At 33.8% G+C, this 17827-nt stretch overlaps 1 pseudogene; it reads right to left on the reverse strand.

Annotated features, from left to right (window-relative positions):
- Window positions 1-10560: 10560 nt before the first annotated feature.
- LOC120202239 lies at window positions 10561-13268 on the reverse strand (annotated as a pseudogene).
- Window positions 13269-17827: the final 4559 nt, after the last annotated feature.

The following is a 17827-nucleotide window of genomic DNA, read 5'->3' on the forward strand; positions in this document are numbered from 1 at the left end:
TACAAGATGTTCACTTGAACATAAACCTTCCTACAAAGAAGACACAGTGTGGGGCATCTCGCATCAATTTTCTGAAGACGAGCATGAGCAATTGAGACATGTTGAGAGCAAGAAGCGAAGAGAAAAATAGAATTCATTCAAAATAATTCTATCATGCATTAATTACTGTTTTCATTTAAATAAAAATTAATCCTGAAAATCTATCCCCTGGGGATACCTCTTCTGCAAGGACTTCTGTGTATGAGATGATGAACGGCTTTCTTTCTTTATCCCTTCAAAAGGAGAAAATATATCCCTTGTGTCCCCATTTGAGCCTGAATGATATTTTCTTCTGATTCAACCATAATCAAGGATCACCCTCCATATTGGGGGGCAAGTTAGAGGAAATCTGCTCGTATGAGTGAAGACCATTGATCCAGATAAGATACCGAAAGGTGAACCAAATACACAGTGCAAAGATCATATTAAAGCGAAAAAAAAACAAAGAACAAAAGAGGACAAAGAACACAGACAAAGAGTCTCCTGACTTAAATGACGCATTGAGCTTCAAACCGTGAGATTAATCAAACACAATCACTCTAGAATCACTTGACTCGAAGATCATAAAACATCAAGAGAAGGACATGCGAGTAGATTCAAATTGAGCAAAACAAGATCGAAGACATCAGAGTTAATTGATCCTTGGTTCAAATACCCTTAAAACACATGTTTGGGCCTTTTATCCCTTTCTTTCATAACCCTGAACCATGACCTACATTACGTGCCTTACAAGTCCCTTCTAATTATACATGGATTTCTAAGCGGAAGAGACTATCCTCATATTTCATCCCGCCTATCAGGATTAATATTTTACTTATAAAGATTTTCTAAAATCTTTAATGCATGATAGAGAAAAATAACAAAGGGGGGTTAAAGACGTAAAATTCTGAGTAACGTCTTGAAACCAAAGGAGGATTCGAGTTGAAAACCTGAAAGGGCGGCTCGAATATGAAGATTATTACATAGGAGACGATTGCTCAAATCCCTTGATGAGGCATCACACAACATGAATGAGAACATGAGAGTTGGGAGTCAGAGAACACTTCCAATAACTGAGTACAGAAGCTGCTCCATCAGATCAGAGAACATCAAATAAATGAGAACACTATACTTTTGACCAAAATTAACCACTTGAGACTTTTTATCCTTCCTTACTTAACCATCTCTCAAAGATAGCATTGATCTTGACACTTGTCAAATAGCTATAATTTATTGAAGGATTAAAAGAGTAATTAATTCTTTGATATCCAATGAACTCTTGTTTTATGATTTGTCAATTGTGAAACCTTGAAAGGAGCAATATTTTCAAAACTTTTGATTAAATATTTTTCAAAACTATTGATATTTTCAGACTTTTGAAAATAAAAGAAGAAGAAAAACATTTTCAAACAAGATAATCTCTCTGGATGCGTATCTTGGAATTCAAAAAAAAAATATCTATCTGAAGCTCAAGATCGAAGCTGGGGCAAGAGAAAGCCAAATTGTTGGGGCAAAATTTGATGGGCAAGGAAAACAAATTGTCTCAGGTCTAAGTTTGCAAGAGTACACCCTAGTGGAAATGCAGACAAGCTGAATCAATGATAGAGTGAAGAATACTCTCGCAACTATTCTCCTTCCAGATCGAGAAAACATACATACATACATACATATATACACATACATACATACATAATACATAAAATTTGCATCAAACATTTATCATCATATATATTAAAGACATGTTTCTCCTCACTTGGGGACAAATTGGACAAAAAATCAAATAAATTTCATCTTGACATCCATCATAACATCCAATATAGTCAGTCAAAAATGCATCATTTTGATCTCTCAGGAAATCAAAGCTCGGAAATGACCAGATGTCTAACTTGCAGAAACAATGATTTGGGCTTCCTGAAGTCAACAATCAAGACATTTCCTCAACGTGCATGAACAAACAGACTTTTTATCGCCTTTGAGGGTGTTTTTCTTAAAAACAAATTATGTCTCGCTTGAGACATTTTTCCACAAATTTTGAGAATTTTAAAACAAATTGCGTCTCACTTGAGACATTTTTCCTTTGAGATACAAATTTTGAATTTGATTCACTTAAAACAAAATTAATCTCACCTTAGATTGTTGTTTCTTTCAAAACAAATTTCGTCTCGCTTGAGACCTTTTCCCTTTGAGATCCAAATTTCGAATTTGTTTCACATTAAACAAAGTTGATCTCACTTGAGATCGTTTCCTCAAAAACAAACTTTGTCTCGCTTGAGACAATTTCTCTAAAAACAAATTTTGTCTCATTTGAGACTATATCTTAAAGCAAATTTCGTCTCGCTTGAGACATCATTTTCTCTCATAATACAAATTTCAAGGTTGTTGTACTTAAAGCAAAATTAATATCACTTGAGATTTTCAAAGCTGATTTGTCTCGCACGAGACATTTCCCCTCTTAACAAATCCTGAAATTGTTTCATTTGAAACAAAATAAACACTTTTGAAAACACCTTTGAGATTATTTCCATATAAACAAAATCGACAATATTTGAATCTTTTAAAACGATTTTTTATCTCTTAAAGACAATTTCTTTTGAAAAAATCTTTGAGTTTGTTCCTCTTGAAAAAATCTTTGAGTTTGTTCCTTTTGAATAAAAATCTTGGAGTTTGTTCCTTTTGAATAAAAATCTTTGAGTTGTTTCGTTTGAAAAAATCTTTGAGTCTATTTATTTTGAAACAAAGTTTTGTCTCTCTTGAGACAATTTTGTGAAAAAAATCTTTGAGATTGTTTCTTTTGAAACAAAAATCTTTGAGTCTATTTCTTTTGAAACAAAGTTTTGTCTCTCTTAAGACAATTTCGTGAAGAATATTTGAGTCTGAAACAAAGTTTTGTCTCCCTTGAGACAATTTTGTGAAAAAAAAATCTTTGAGATTGTTTCTTTTGAAACAAAAATCTTTGAGTCTGTTTCTTTGGAAACAAAATTTTGTCTCTCTTAAGATATTTTCTTTTAAAAAAAAAAATCTTTGGAATCTGTTTCTCTTAAAATGAATTATGTTATCTCTTGAGACAGTTTCTCTTGAAGTAAATCTTTGAATATGTTCATTTTGAAAATCTTTGAGTTTGTTTCTCTTAACAAAATCATCTTTGAGTCTATTTGTTTAAAAACATATGTTATATCTCTTGAGACAGTTTCTAATGAAAAACTAACTTTTGAGATTGTTTCATTTGAAACAAATTTGGTCTTACTTAAGATGTAATCCATCTTTGAGTCTGTTTCTTTTGAAATGAAATTTTATCTCTTAATGACAATTTCTTTTGAGAAAAAAATCTTTGAGTTTGTTTCCTTTGAAACAAACTTTTGTCTCTCGAGACAATTTCTTTTGAAAATACACACCTTCGAGATCGTTTCTATTAAAACAAATTTTGTCCCCCTTTAGGCAGTTTCTCTAAAAATACAAAGTCTTTAAGTTTGTTTATCTTGAAATAAAACTATCTTTGAGTCGTTTCCCTTGAAACAAATTTTGTCCCTTGAAACATTTTCCCTTAAAACAAGAACATCTGTGAGTTTGTTTCTCTGGAAACAAGGTTTTCTCCCTTAACATAATTTCTTTTGAAGAAAAATCTTTGAGCCTGTTTCTTTGGAAACAAAATTTTGTCTCACTAAGATACAATTTTCTGAAAAACAAAGTTTTGTCTCTTATGACAATGTCTTTTCAAAAAAATCTTTGAATTGAATCTCTTTCTTTGGAAACAAAATTTTGTTTCTCTCTAGACAGTTTATTTGAGAAAAATCTTTGAGTTTGTTTCTTTGGAAACAAAATTTACCATCTTTGAATCTGTTTCCCTTGAAACAAAACAAACATCTTTGAGATCGTTTCCCTTGAAATGAATTTTGTCTCATTTGAGACAATTTCCCATGAAACGCCGATCTTTGAGAACGTTTCCCTTAAAAACAAATTTTGTCTCGCTTGAGACAATTCCCTTTAAATGCCATCTTTGGGTTGTTTCCTTTGAAACGAATCTTGTCTCTTTCGAGATAGTTGCTTTGGAAAAACTTATCTTTGAGTTTATTTCACTTGAAACAAAGCAAATATCTTTGAGATCGTTTCTCTTGAAACGAATTTTGTCTCCCTTGAGACAATTTTTATCAAAATCCAATCTTTGAGTTTGTTTCTATTGAAACACATCTTTGAGTTGGTCTCCCTTGAAACCATTATCCCTAGAGATAACCAGCCGTCCTCATCACGTAGGAACCGTGTTATCACCTTTAGATGGCCATAACTCTTCATCACGTATGAGCCGTGTCATTCCCCGACCAGATCTCTTCATCACGTATGAGCCGTGTCACCCTAGATAACCAGCCGTCCTCATCACGTAGGAACCGTGTTATCACCTTTAGATGGCCAGAACTCTTCATCACGTATGAGCCGTGTCATTCCCGACCAGATCTCTTCATCACGTATGAATCGTGTCACCCTAGATAACCAGCCGTCCTCATCACGTAGGAGCCGTGTCACCCTTAGATGACCAGACCTCTTCATTGCGTATGAGCAGTGTCGTCCCCACCAACAAAACTATCCATTTTTTCAAACCAAAAGAGGAGAACCAGACAAAAACGTGTTTTCTTGTCGTCTTTGCCCTATTCTTGTTAACACAAGAATGTGCAAAGAGGGGCAGCTGTAGACACCCGTTTTTGTCCGGGTTTTTTTTTCGTTATTTTATTATTATTATTATTATTATTATTATTATCGTTATCTTATTATTTTATTATTATTACAAATTTTTGCAGGCTCAAACCCGAAGCCCATCAGATACCAAACCCGACCCAAAATTACAAGACTTGGAGCCCAGACCCTGTTCAGGCCCAATACCCGAACCAGGCCTGGATCTGGCCCAAGTAATTAGGGTTTTAAACCCTAAACATATCATCATCCAGCCGCCGCCGCCAGTAGCAAATGAGCAGCCGCGCCACCGTCACTGTTCCGGCCCGTCTCGCTCCACTCCGACTGCTCCCACCTGCACCAACAGTAACCCCATCAGTTCCAAATCAAACCAATCAAAGGAAATAGTAAACAAATCAAACCCTAAATTAAAAAAATACCTAAATCCCGATAAATCGAGAAATTTGTCCCTACCAAGATCAGAGACCCTTACCCCTACGCTAGCATCATCATCATCTCACCAAACGAAGCAAAATCAACCATAAATCAAGCAAAGATATCAGAGGAAAAGGGGGGACATTCGGTTGGGGATAAAAAAAAACAGAGAATAAAAAAAGAGAGATTCGAGACAGAAAAAAAAAAGAAAATCAGAGAGGAGAGAAAAAAAAAATAAAAACATAAAAAGAAAGGAAATAGAAAAAATACAGGGAGTGTAGAGGAACCAAGGAGAGAAACCCTTACCTCGTTCCCTCGTTGAAATCTAAGGTCACCGGAGTCGAAGAATCCTAAGGGTTCTTCATAGATTCACAGCGTTTGAGCCTATTTTCGGGGAAACTAACCCCGGATTCATGACCAGGGCGTTGAGGCGTTTCAGTTGGTGCCCTCCTTTCTCTTTTCTGGCGGCGGCGTACGGCGGTGATCGCCGACCAACGGCGGCCGGCACGGCGAAGCCTCCTCAGATTCTGGGCTTCGGTTGAAGCTCCAGAGAGCTTCCTCTCTTTCCCTCTTTCTATGAAATGGAAGGGGAGAGGAATGAAGAGAGACGAATTTTCAAACATATAAAGGGGGTATTTAAACGGGTTTCAAAATGACGCCGTTTCAAGGGTCTGGGCACCCGTGTTTTGCAAGCATGGGGTAACTACACTTTAGGTCCCTTCTCCTTTGTAATGCTTTATTTAAGTCATTTAATGAAATTATTATTGTTTTATTTCGAGCCTTTTAGTATTTAATGATTGCATTTCAGTCATTAATTTATATATTATGTTTGCTGATATTATAATTTGGTTGTGATATTTATATTTATTTCGTTTTAGTCACTGTTTCAGTTTATTGTGCATTTTCCTTTGATATTCGGATTTGGTCATGAAATTTGCAAATGTTATATATTAGTCACTGTTCATGTTTTATATCATATTTGTCTATATTTGATTCTGGATTTAATATTTTCAAATATTTCAATTTAATCACTGATCCCATGCATTTTATTATCTTTACTGTTATTTGAATTTGGTCACCATATTCGTATATATTCTATTTTAGTCATTGTTTGATGTTGGTTTAATTACTTTGTGATCTTTTATGTTTCTGTTTATTTCATTTTAGTCCTTACTCTTTATATTACTACTTTCGTGAATGTTGGAATCTGATCTCGTATTGTGTAATTATTTTATTTTAATCACTTAATATAACTTTGCATTTTTAATTTTTGGCTTCAAGTTCTAATTGCTTTTATTTTAGTCATTTTCTGTTTTTTAAATATATTGGTTTAATGTCTATTTTATTTTCTTTTGTTTTGGGCATCTATGTTTCCTTGTTTATATTTTAGTCCTACTAATGTATATTATGTCATTTTTGTGGATACTTGACTTTGGTCCCAATGTTTATAATAGTTTCATTTTAGTCATTGATTTTATATGTTAGGTATTTTTGTTAATGTTCGAATTTATCCCTGACATTTGTGAATATTTTATTTTATTCATTTATGTATGATTTTATTGTACTTGTTATTCGGTTATTTGTATTATGTAAATAATGTTTTTAGTAATGTGAATATTTTATTTTGTATTTCCAATTACATTTATTTTCATTATATTTTTATCTATGTATGAAATATTCGATTATATTTTCAAGAACACGTATGCGTAGAATGGGCGTGGAAAGTACCACTTGATCGAAGTGGTGTGATCCGGTACGGCATTTTAACGACATAGAAACTTGAAATAAGTCGAGTATATTTTGCTAATTAATTTGTTCAAACGATGCAATGTGTGTTATTTTAAGTGACAATTTATTTTATTTTATGTGAATGTAAATTTCAAATTTTTTAATTTGTATTCAATTCACGTTTTTAGTTAATCAATTTACTCGTATGTAAACATCGTTTTTAGTTATATTTGATTCGCAATTTTTTTACATAATCAATGGTAGAATATTCTTTTACAAAAGAGAAATAGTTGAAATAGATTTCCCGACGGAGGATTGCAAATTTCAAGATTTCTTATCGAGTTAAAGGATTTTCTTTAAATAGTTAACTCGAAGTAAATTAATTAAATTTCAATAAATGGATCGTAATTTAACTTTATATTCGATTTGTAATTTACATCATCACGACGATATGTAAGCGATACAGTACCAATTTTGGGCGCTGTGGGGGTGCTAATCCTTCCCCACGCGTAACCGACTCCCGAACCCGTCAAATCGATTTTCTGGTAAACGTAGACCCCTTTTGTCTTTAAAAATGATTTTTCTTAAAATTATTTTGAAAGACGTTTTTAGGTATTCGACCTGCCTAATCTAAAGGTTGATGGCGACTCCTTTTCCAATTTAATTCAGATTAATTTCAAATCACCAATTTTCTAAATTAAAGTCGTAATCGTTTTTAAAATAATATTTAATTGTTTTACAAAAAAAAAATGGTTATGACAAAACAGATTAACTAAAAAAAAAAGTGAAGCTATGTCATCCGACACTTGGAACCTATTCTAAGTTACCACATTTTGCACCAATCAATGGGTTGAGAAAATGAAATGAGACAGGAACTGCCACTTCCAATTTTAGATTTTCCCATGAGATCAACAATAGTCGTTGCACTAAGGGAGAAAATACAAACTTAACAATGATATTAACTGAATAAGTTGGAACTTATACACCAGCAAGGAAAAATATTCCACATTATCAAGGCAACAAATTTAACACATTGGGGCATCATAAGTAATTGAAACCCTGAAATTTTAAACATATAATTGTTAGCAGTACAGCCAAAAGGCAATAAGCCTTCTATCCATCAAAGTTCCACAAAATAATTTCAACAATGGTGTGGTTTATATCCCAAGGAGAAGTAAAAATAACTTCAACTATGTTAAAGGCTACAAAAATATGAAGAATTAGCTTGTTTTGCAAATAAAGCAAAAGTTAGCTAACCTGATTTCTCCAGTGAAAGCTCCACCTTTTCCAATCCAAGAATTCTGAGAAGATACCTCAATCCGATCAGTTAATGAAGAGATCACCATATCAAGATAGACAAAGGGCGTGACACAACAACATCTGTTAGACAAGCATGAATATCAGCGATCTTTATAACATTAAACATGATATCAGTTAACATAATGAATATAAAACTACATGGCATCTAAAATGCAACAAGCAAGACTGGTTAAAAGAATCACGAAACTGTACAAATTGCTTCCAATAAAGCTCAAGAAGTTGAATTGCCTTGTTGTCTAGGAGGCATGTGAAAAGTGAAAGCATCGACAGCAATATCACAAAAAACATTAGCAAATCTTTTAGACATCAGCCGATAAAAACCCCAAGCATAGTGCCATAAACATAATTGTTTTAAGTTTTAACATTTGTCGCAGATTGCAAAGTGAAAGGGCTGTAAATTACCAACATCACTATCCAACTTTGCACTGTTTCAAAGTCAGAAACAAGCTTCGCGATGGAGTCTTTTGTTCCATTAAAGTTTATTTTTTTGGTACATTTAAGTTTAGGTAAGGGTGGCTCCCCAATCCAGGGTCAGGACATATCTAAGACTCAATTGGGATTTATATAACTTTACAGATAGTCCACCAAGAATGACGGTGGTGGGATTCGAACTTGGGCTTACAATATCAAATTCCTGAATCTCAACCACTTGTGTCAATACTCGTGGGCAAATCTATTAATTTATGTTTGGTTTTTAATTATAAATGATTATTTATTTTATTTAAAAATTATATATATAACTATCTTTGCAATTAAGCCCGTAAATGAACCGAACGAACTCGAATGGTGGCATGTTCATATTCGTTTGTTTAACTTTAACCGAACAAATGAACGAACACGAACATAAACGAACGAAAAATTTCTTGTTCATGTTCGTTCGTTAAGGAATGTAGCTAGTTCGTGTTCGTTTATGTTCGTTCATTTAAATGATAAACGAATACAAATAAACGAACATAAATGGACAGATGTAAACGAACATAAACAAACACAATAAACGAAAGTAAACAAACATAAATGAACGACGTAAACGAAAACAATAAATGAACTTAAACGAACATAAATGAAAATAGATTTTTTTCTTTCCTAACAATTTTGGATTATATTATATTTAATTGTTTTGAGTTTTTTTATTTGTATTTTTAATTAATTGAATTTTAAAATATTTATGGGTATCTGATTTAAAATTTATTGGGCTTTAATATTTTAAATGGGTCTAGAGAGATTGAGCTAAACATAAATGAACACACATAAACGCACATAAGCGAACGAACATAGACGAACATTTTATCGAACGTTCACGAACGTAAATGAACAAACGAGCCCTCTGTTCATCTCGTTCGTTTAATTAAACGAACACAAAATATTGTTCAAATTCGTTCGTTTAATAAATAAATGAATATAAACGAACTTCCCGCAAAACGATTCACTGAATGTTCGGTTCATTTACATGGCTACTTGCAATGATATAAAAGAGGTTAAGTTGTTGTCGCGCAAATAAAAGAGGTTAAAATTTTTATTTAAATTTTTTAAAAATATTTTTTTTGTAAAATTCATTTGTCCGAACATATTTTTAGTAAAAGAAATTAGAAATTCGTTTGTCATAGTTAAAATATTTTTCAAACACAATTTTTTTAAAATATTTTTTTATAAAATTCATTTGTCATAGTTAAACATAATTTTTATTTATATACAACCGAAGGCAAATCAAAGGACTAGTAGGTCCTGACCCCTAGTTTTCGCAAAATCTTTTTAACCCTGTTGACCTTTTTTTAATTTTATTTTAATCCTTACAATTAATATTTAAAAGTATGATAATTACGTTTGACCCATTTTTTAAAAAATTTTTTATTTGACTTCTTTTTATAAAAGTAATTTTATGATAATTTTGATAGCATTTTTAATTCAATTTGTAAATCAATAAAATAAGTATTTAAATATTAATTTGATAATAAAATAAAATAAATAATTGCAGTATCTAAATAAAAATTACTATCCAAATATCATTTTTATAATAAATATTAACTTGGTCAAAAAATAAAGTTAATTAATTACAAAATCTAATAGAAATAGAGCATTTTACTTATTTTTTTCCTAAATGTTAATTCAAGCAGACAAGAGTATACCAAATTTGAAAATACCTTTTCAATGTATGAACCGTACTTTGGACATGTTTAATTTATATAAATACCCCTGGCATGCATGGTTTGAATTTTGAAACAAGAAAAAGAAAAAAAAACCTAATGACCCGAACCCGAAGTTACCGGAACTCCGACACGGTAGAATCCGAGAACCCGGCACCACTTTGATGAAATAAATAATTGCTGCAGGATGTTGATTACCAAGTTCCTCTATAATCTGTCATACTGTGGAAAGAATGAGCTTCATAACAATGACTATCGATCACTTCGCCGGTTTTTGAAGGCTCTCGATTGCGTCTTTCCATTGAAGCGCTCTTTGTTTCGAATCTTCAAACGACAGTACCTTTAGAGGCTGAAGTACCGGAAATACAGATCAGAAGATAAAACAGCAAAACAAGTAGAAAAGCATGCACTGGTACAAAGATGTCATAAACTTACTGTAATGATCTTGAAGTGCGACGGACTTGTGACCTGGACACTCAGGTCATTAGAATTGTCGGACCAAATAATGTTACCTTTCACAACCAATTGTGCAGGATTGACGTAGATTAATTTCGGCTTATCGGTGAGGATAAGCTGGACTTTCTTGCTCGATAACTTCTGTAATTTCTTCACCATGGAGATCAAAAGGACAGATTCACCCTGGTCCAAAAATTGTTGCCTGTTGATATGATGCATGTGTTAGACAACCAGTGTAGCTCAGTCTGCCCCAACCAGAGGTCATTTCTGTGTGAAAATGCACATACAAACAAACTAGTCATCATATAAACAATAAATGGATAGATCGAGGAAAAAAAAAAAGCTAAAACACAATTATCTACTTTTGCACTATCTCGGAACCCCATTGGTGGGATAAAAGGAGGCAGAGGTGGAAGAGGGGGCAAGGGGGAAACAAAAAATAAGGAGAAAAAGAATTCTACAATTACTAGTAGTAAGCTTAAGATTTTGTTTCGGATTTGACAATTTTAACTAGAATGAGACTAACTCAATAAGAAATTGAAGATCTCTTACCCAAAAGTTGCAGGAGAAGAATTTAGGACTTCGGGTGGAACATATGCGGCTGTACCAACGAACGTGCATGCCTTGTCATCTGGACAGGGCACCAGAGACAATCTTAACCTTCAACGATCTTCCGAACACATAGGAAACTTAAAAAATATATATGATTATACCTTTTTTGGACATATATCCATATCTAACATTCATAACCGAGCCCAAGTAATATAGTGAAAAAATGATGATTTTACCTGATGATGCATTTGGAAGGATTGTAATCCGGCTATCTTGCATGGTCTTTACACTTCCAAAGTCAGCAATCTTAACATGCCCATCGGCAGTAAGTAGCAAATTCTCTGGCTGCCGAGGAAGAAACATTTAGCATTTCTCAGATGTCGATATAACAGAAAATCAATGTTCAAAAAACCATACCGGAGATAGAATCAGTCACACCTCTGATTCTCGGTTCACCAGTTGAACCAGGAGGATTGACTTTTTAATGTTTAAATACTTTAAACACTTAACGTAAATATATATATATATATATATATGATATATACACACATAAATCCCAGTTTGTTCTTTGCAAAAGTTGCATGCTTGGGGAATAACTTAATATCTCTATGTATCAATCCCATGCTGTGTATGTATTCAAGAGCATCTACGACTTCTGCAGCATAGAAGCAAGCTTCATCCTCGAATAAATGACCTTTCTGCAGAAAATGAAACCAGAAGGTGAGTACTGAACCACAAACAAACCAGCAGAGATGCAATCAAGTGAAAAACCAGGTCTGTTTTTGTGTGAAATCTCCACAACTATGTAGTGTCATATGCTAAGAGTGACTTACCCTTGTAATTTGGTCGAAAAGTTCTCCACCTTCACAAGATTCAAGTGCCATGTCTTCACAACATAATCAAAGAAAACCTCATCAAACAGCAATGCAAATCGAAAGAGTTGGAAAGATATAACTAGCGGAAGAGCATCAAGAGATGAATACTATAAGTTAATACATCCAAGAATACCTACACAGTGAAAAAGTATCTTGGAATGTGAAATATAGGCGCACAACACCAGGATGGTCTAATTGATCCAGAACAATACGTTCCAACTTTACATAAGCTGTTTTATTTTCCTTGGTGATGAACTTTTTGTCCATGATCTTCAAAGCGTACATCATTCCTGTATCCTTCTTCTTTGCCCTCACAACCTGATGACAACGTTAATAGTCCGAACAAGGCAGATGCTCACACGAGAAAATGGTGAGCAAACAAACATATACTAAGCATAGTATTAAATTGCGGTTGCAACAATGTGTAATGGTCGTATCTTAACGTTTTTCAAGGTCACCATGATATTGCAAACCGCATCTGCAAAATAAAATCATGGTTACTTTTAGGAAATAAATCACGTTGTAACTGCTGCAACATCCTCAACCACAATTTAATCCTATGATACTAAGTTAACAATTCAATAACTATTTACTAGGAATAGTACACATTTCCTGGGAAACTAATGATGCTTTATGTTCTTTCCTGTGGATCAAATTTCTATTTCCTTCCATTCAAACATATAATATCACCGTTGAAAACCCACAAAGACGGCTAAAACTCATCAAAAAAAAAGCACACAATTTATCAGAAATAATCACTTCTTATCAAAATCTTAAGGCCATGGCATGCACATGTGAATAAATAATAAGACATTAAAAGAAACAAAAAGAAACCCAGAAATCACAGGCAGCAAAAATTAAAATACATTAAACTAACCTTTGAATAGGAACCAACGCCGTATATCTTGCCCAATTCAAAATCCTGGATACCGAAATTCTCTTGAGGAGCTCTAAATGAGAAGCTTTTAGATCTCTGGTGAGCACTGTTGGAAGTACCATCATTAGAAGATGAATGATTTGACTTCTCATTGGCTCCCCCAACATTATCAAGCTTTGAATCACAATCATTCTCCATTGCCAACATTTATCTCTCCAAAATTCCTCCACTTTCCCCTAACAATAATAATTAATTATAAATCTTGTACTGATAATTGTTTTCCATTGTGCTGGATTGGATTTCTTTCTGTTCTTAAAGAAAACAAAAACAAAAGGTGAAATGATTTTTTTGTATATCTTACATTTTTTTTCAAAACTTGTTTAATTTTGAAGAAATATCATTTTGTAAAAAATAAGAATTAATTCCAACAAATAATCTTATAATTTTTAAAGCGTAAATTACTCACGATCATTCAACTTTTTAGGAGCTATCATGTTGATCAGAATATTTTTAAATATGATAACAGCCAAAGTCTACGATCAGTCAAGAGACGATGGAGAGTTGGAGACTTTCTTAGAATTCCTTGGTCAAGAGAATCAGCCTGAATGTAGCTGCTCTTGTCCATTATGTAATTATATGATTCAACCGTGGTGGAATTGTGGTATACTGTAAAAATCAATTTAATTCAGATGCATCTGTAAACTCATAAATAAGATTGGTTTGAGACGTTGAGATTTTGAACAGATTAATCACGTGACGTAGTAGTTAAAAAGTGGTGAAACTGCATGTACTGAACGTGTCAAAGACACTTGACAATGGTTGAGACAGTGAGATCACTTTTTGTCTTACCTTTTTTCTTAAATTCTTTCCAACTTCACCCTTTGTCATGGTCTTCATATTGTTTGGTTCAAGCATTGGCAAAAGAAAAAGGCTTAACTCACAATTATCCCCTGATTTTCCTCGTTACTCCCTAAAGTTTTTTTGCCTAATAAATTATTGTTTGCCCCCTGGTTTATCCAAAATAAAAAAAGGCTGACACGTTATTGTTGGAAATTGATAATTTTTAGGACAAACTAGCCGAAAATGGTAGTTTAAGGGGCAAATTCGAAAAAAAATAGAAAGTAGAAGTACTCGAGGGGCTAAATTGTGGATTAATCCAAAAATAAGGAACCTGGTCTTTGGTCTAGGGATGGGCACCAGTCAGATTTCGGCCAACGGACTTGATCCTTCCACGTGACCTAAATCCGACCAAACTTTTTTGAGATAAAATCTGAACCCGATCCAAAATAATAAAAAATATTATTTTGTTTAATAAAAATATGAATTTAATTAGAAAAAATAATATATAGAGGGCTATTATTGTAATTATCTCTAAATATATAAAGTAAAATTATATTTTAGGGATCGGGTCGGATATTTTTCACTCTAAATCCGAATCTCAACCCAATTTTTTTTAAAAAAAGCCCAACCCGATCGGGTCAAGTCAGGTCGAAACCCGTGCCCATCCCTACTTTAGTCTCTATTAGGTTCAAACCACCACGATGAATGTTGTATGTCCATTACCAACGCAAGATTTTATATTAGGCGAACTTTTAAAATCTTAGAAATAGGTGAACTTATAGAATTATAAGGCACGGAAACAAATTATCAATAGAAAATTTAAAGAAAATATCAAAAATATACAATTATTTGAAATTTTTGAGAGTGACTACCATAACTCTCTCCTCCTTCCTCGGTCTAATAAAGTGAATGAATGAGATGAACATTTAAGACTTAGGGTGAACAAAGCTCGACTTGAAAAAAATGATTTTTTACTAGACTCGACTCAAGAAAACTCGACTCGAATTAATTTTTAGTTGTAATTTCATAAACTAAACTCGAATCGAAAAATTTCAAGTTCAAACCGACTTGTAAAATACAAGTCAAATAACTCGAATAACTCGATATTTTTAGTAATTAGTGGATTGATTTTCAAATTTGAATTGAGTCCCTCGACTCTGTATTATAAATGTATATCACATGAGAACAAATTATAAATAAATACACATTGTATATGATTATAAAAAAAATATTTAAATTAGAATCAAATAATATCGTAATATTATAAATATTTATAATTAAATTTAAATAGAAACTCAAAAAATTCAACTCTACTCAAATTTTATAAACTCGACTCGATGCAAAAAAGTTTCAAGTCAACTTCTGAGTTGTAAAATAAGACTCGTAAACTAGAAGTTTTTTTACTCAACTCGATCTAACGCTCAGCTAAGACCACTGGCATTCTTTCATAACAAATCTTTTGGTCCATTTTCCAAGGTTCCAAAACACGAACAGAGAGGAGCTTGCCTTTAACTAACTAGAAAACTTAGTAAAGGACTTGGCTGGAAATGCGACTTAATATTCAAAATAAGAGATTTTATTACTATAACCAAGGCACCAAGAGGCAAGGCCTTTCTGGGAAAATTCTCCATCTTCCATGTGCTTTCAGTTGGCAAGCAAAATCCACATAACCACCAAGATACTGCAAATCTTTACCACTCTGCCACTGGCATTAAACTCAAACATTCAAACATTTACAATTCAATATTGTAACAACCCAATTATTAAGGCCACGTGTATATTGGCTGGTAGTGATAATTATTTAGGTGTGTTAGGCCAAATGTCATTTACGGACACCTAAGGCGATAGCAATTATTATGGTTGAATTTAGCAGCTTATCAATCGATCTCATAAGCGGGTTTTGTTCTTTAAATTCTATATTATACAGCAAACGCACTGTTAGATTTGTCTAGAAATTAAGTTGACAAATTGGAAATTTTATCTTGGTTGGTGGCCAAACTTTGAACATGTGAATTTCATATTTGGTGGCTAACTTGTACACATTAGAAAATTCTTTGGTAGGTGGCCAAACTTTGAACATATTGTTCTTGAAACTCAACTATAAATAGGCCTAAGTATTTCCATTAGAAATCATCCCAAAAACAAGTTCTCTCTTCCTCTTGTATTCTTCATTCTCCCACTTTGGGAATTCCAAAGAATTCCATTTATTGTAATATTGGCGATATAGTGAAGTTATCATCCGGTGTGGTGCCCGAGGAGTAGACGATATTCTCGTCGAACCTCGTAAATTTGGTGTGTTCTCTCCTTTATTGTTTTTTATTCGGTTCTTTTCCATTGTGTTTCAATATTCAATAGTTTGACAGGTTTATCCGCTGTGCAACCTTTGGTAGTTTTAATCTTGACATTTTAGGTCAATTTTAAAACTACGTTCGTGTGGGAAATAACCCGTTTTCCCCAATAATTGGCATCAGAGCTTCGGTTGAGGTTATCCTGGTGGTTCCGTTGCTGAAAAGATACAGTTCGTGATATTGAATATTGTTCGTTAGAATTAAAATGCCAAAATACGGATCAGTTGAGACATCAAGCTCTTCATTTGGACCGGTGAGGAGGGTGATGTCAAATGCAAATTTCTCGGTGGAGTTGTTCGATGGATCCGGTCATTTTGGCATGTGGCAAGGCGAGGTGTTAGACGCTTTATTCCAACAAGGTCTAGACATCTCCATTGAGGAAGAAAAGCCCGAATAAAATGAGGAGAAAGAATGGGGAACAATCAATCGTTTGGCGTGCAGCACGATTCGATCTTGTCTTTCTAGGGAGCAGAAGTATGGCTACAAGAACGAGACTTCTGCAAGTAAGATGTGGAAAGCTTTGGAGGAAAAATTCCTGAAGAAAAACTCTCAGAATCGTCTCCACATGAAGAAAAGATTGTTCAGATTTGATTATCAACCAGGCACCAGTATGAATGAACACATCACTGCGTTCAATGAGCTAGTGGAAGACTTATTGGGCATGGATGAAACCTTCAAAGATAAAGATTTGGCTTTGATGTTGTTGTCATCTCTTCTAGATGAATTTGAGCACCTTGAGATAACGTTACTTCATGGTAAGGATAATGTTACCCTTAAAGATGTAACTGCTGCTTTGTATAGTTATGAACTCAGGAAGAAAACCAAGAAAGAGAGCAAGTACGAAGCAGCAGAGGCCATGGTGGCAAGAGGTCGCTCGAAAAGTCAAAAGCCAAAGTGGAGAGGGAGATCAAAGTCGAAGTCCAGACTGGGAAAAGATGAATGTGCCTTTTGTCATGAGAAAGGCCATTGGAAGAAAGATTGTCCGAAGCTGAAGAAGAAAGGAAAAGTTGCTCCAGATGCATGTGTTGCAGAGCATGATGCACATGACTCTGACATATCATTGGTTGCTTCATCAACAATATTCCATTCCGATGAGTGTATATTAGATTCGGGTTGCACCTATCATATGTCCCCTAATCAGGAGTGGTTCTCCGATTTAGTGGAACTAAATGCAGGATTTATTTATATGGGCAATGACAATGCCTGTAAAACTGTTGGGATAGGTTCAATTCGATTGAAGAATCAAGATGGATCAACCAGAGTTCTGACGGATGTCCGATACGTGCCCAGTTTGAAGAAAAATCTCATCTCGTTGGGAGCCTTAGAATCCAAAGGCTCAGTAGTCACTATGAGAGATGGAGTTTTAAAAGTCACATATGGCGTACTTGTAATGATGAAGGGAATCAGGAAAAATAATTTGTATTACTACCAAGGTAGTAAAATTATTGGAGTAGTTACAGCAGCTTCCGGAGGTGATGATTTGGACGCAACCCAGTTATGGCATATGCGGTTGGGACATGCTGGAGAGAAATCCTTGCAAATTCTGGCAAAGAAAGGATTGTTGAAATGTGCAAAGGC

Source organism: Hibiscus syriacus, unplaced genomic scaffold, assembly GCF_006381635.1.
Source record: "Hibiscus syriacus cultivar Baekdansim isolate YM2019G1 unplaced genomic scaffold, ASM638163v2 tig00008386_pilon, whole genome shotgun sequence".
In the NCBI taxonomy this organism is placed as follows: Eukaryota; Viridiplantae; Streptophyta; class Magnoliopsida; order Malvales; family Malvaceae; genus Hibiscus; species Hibiscus syriacus.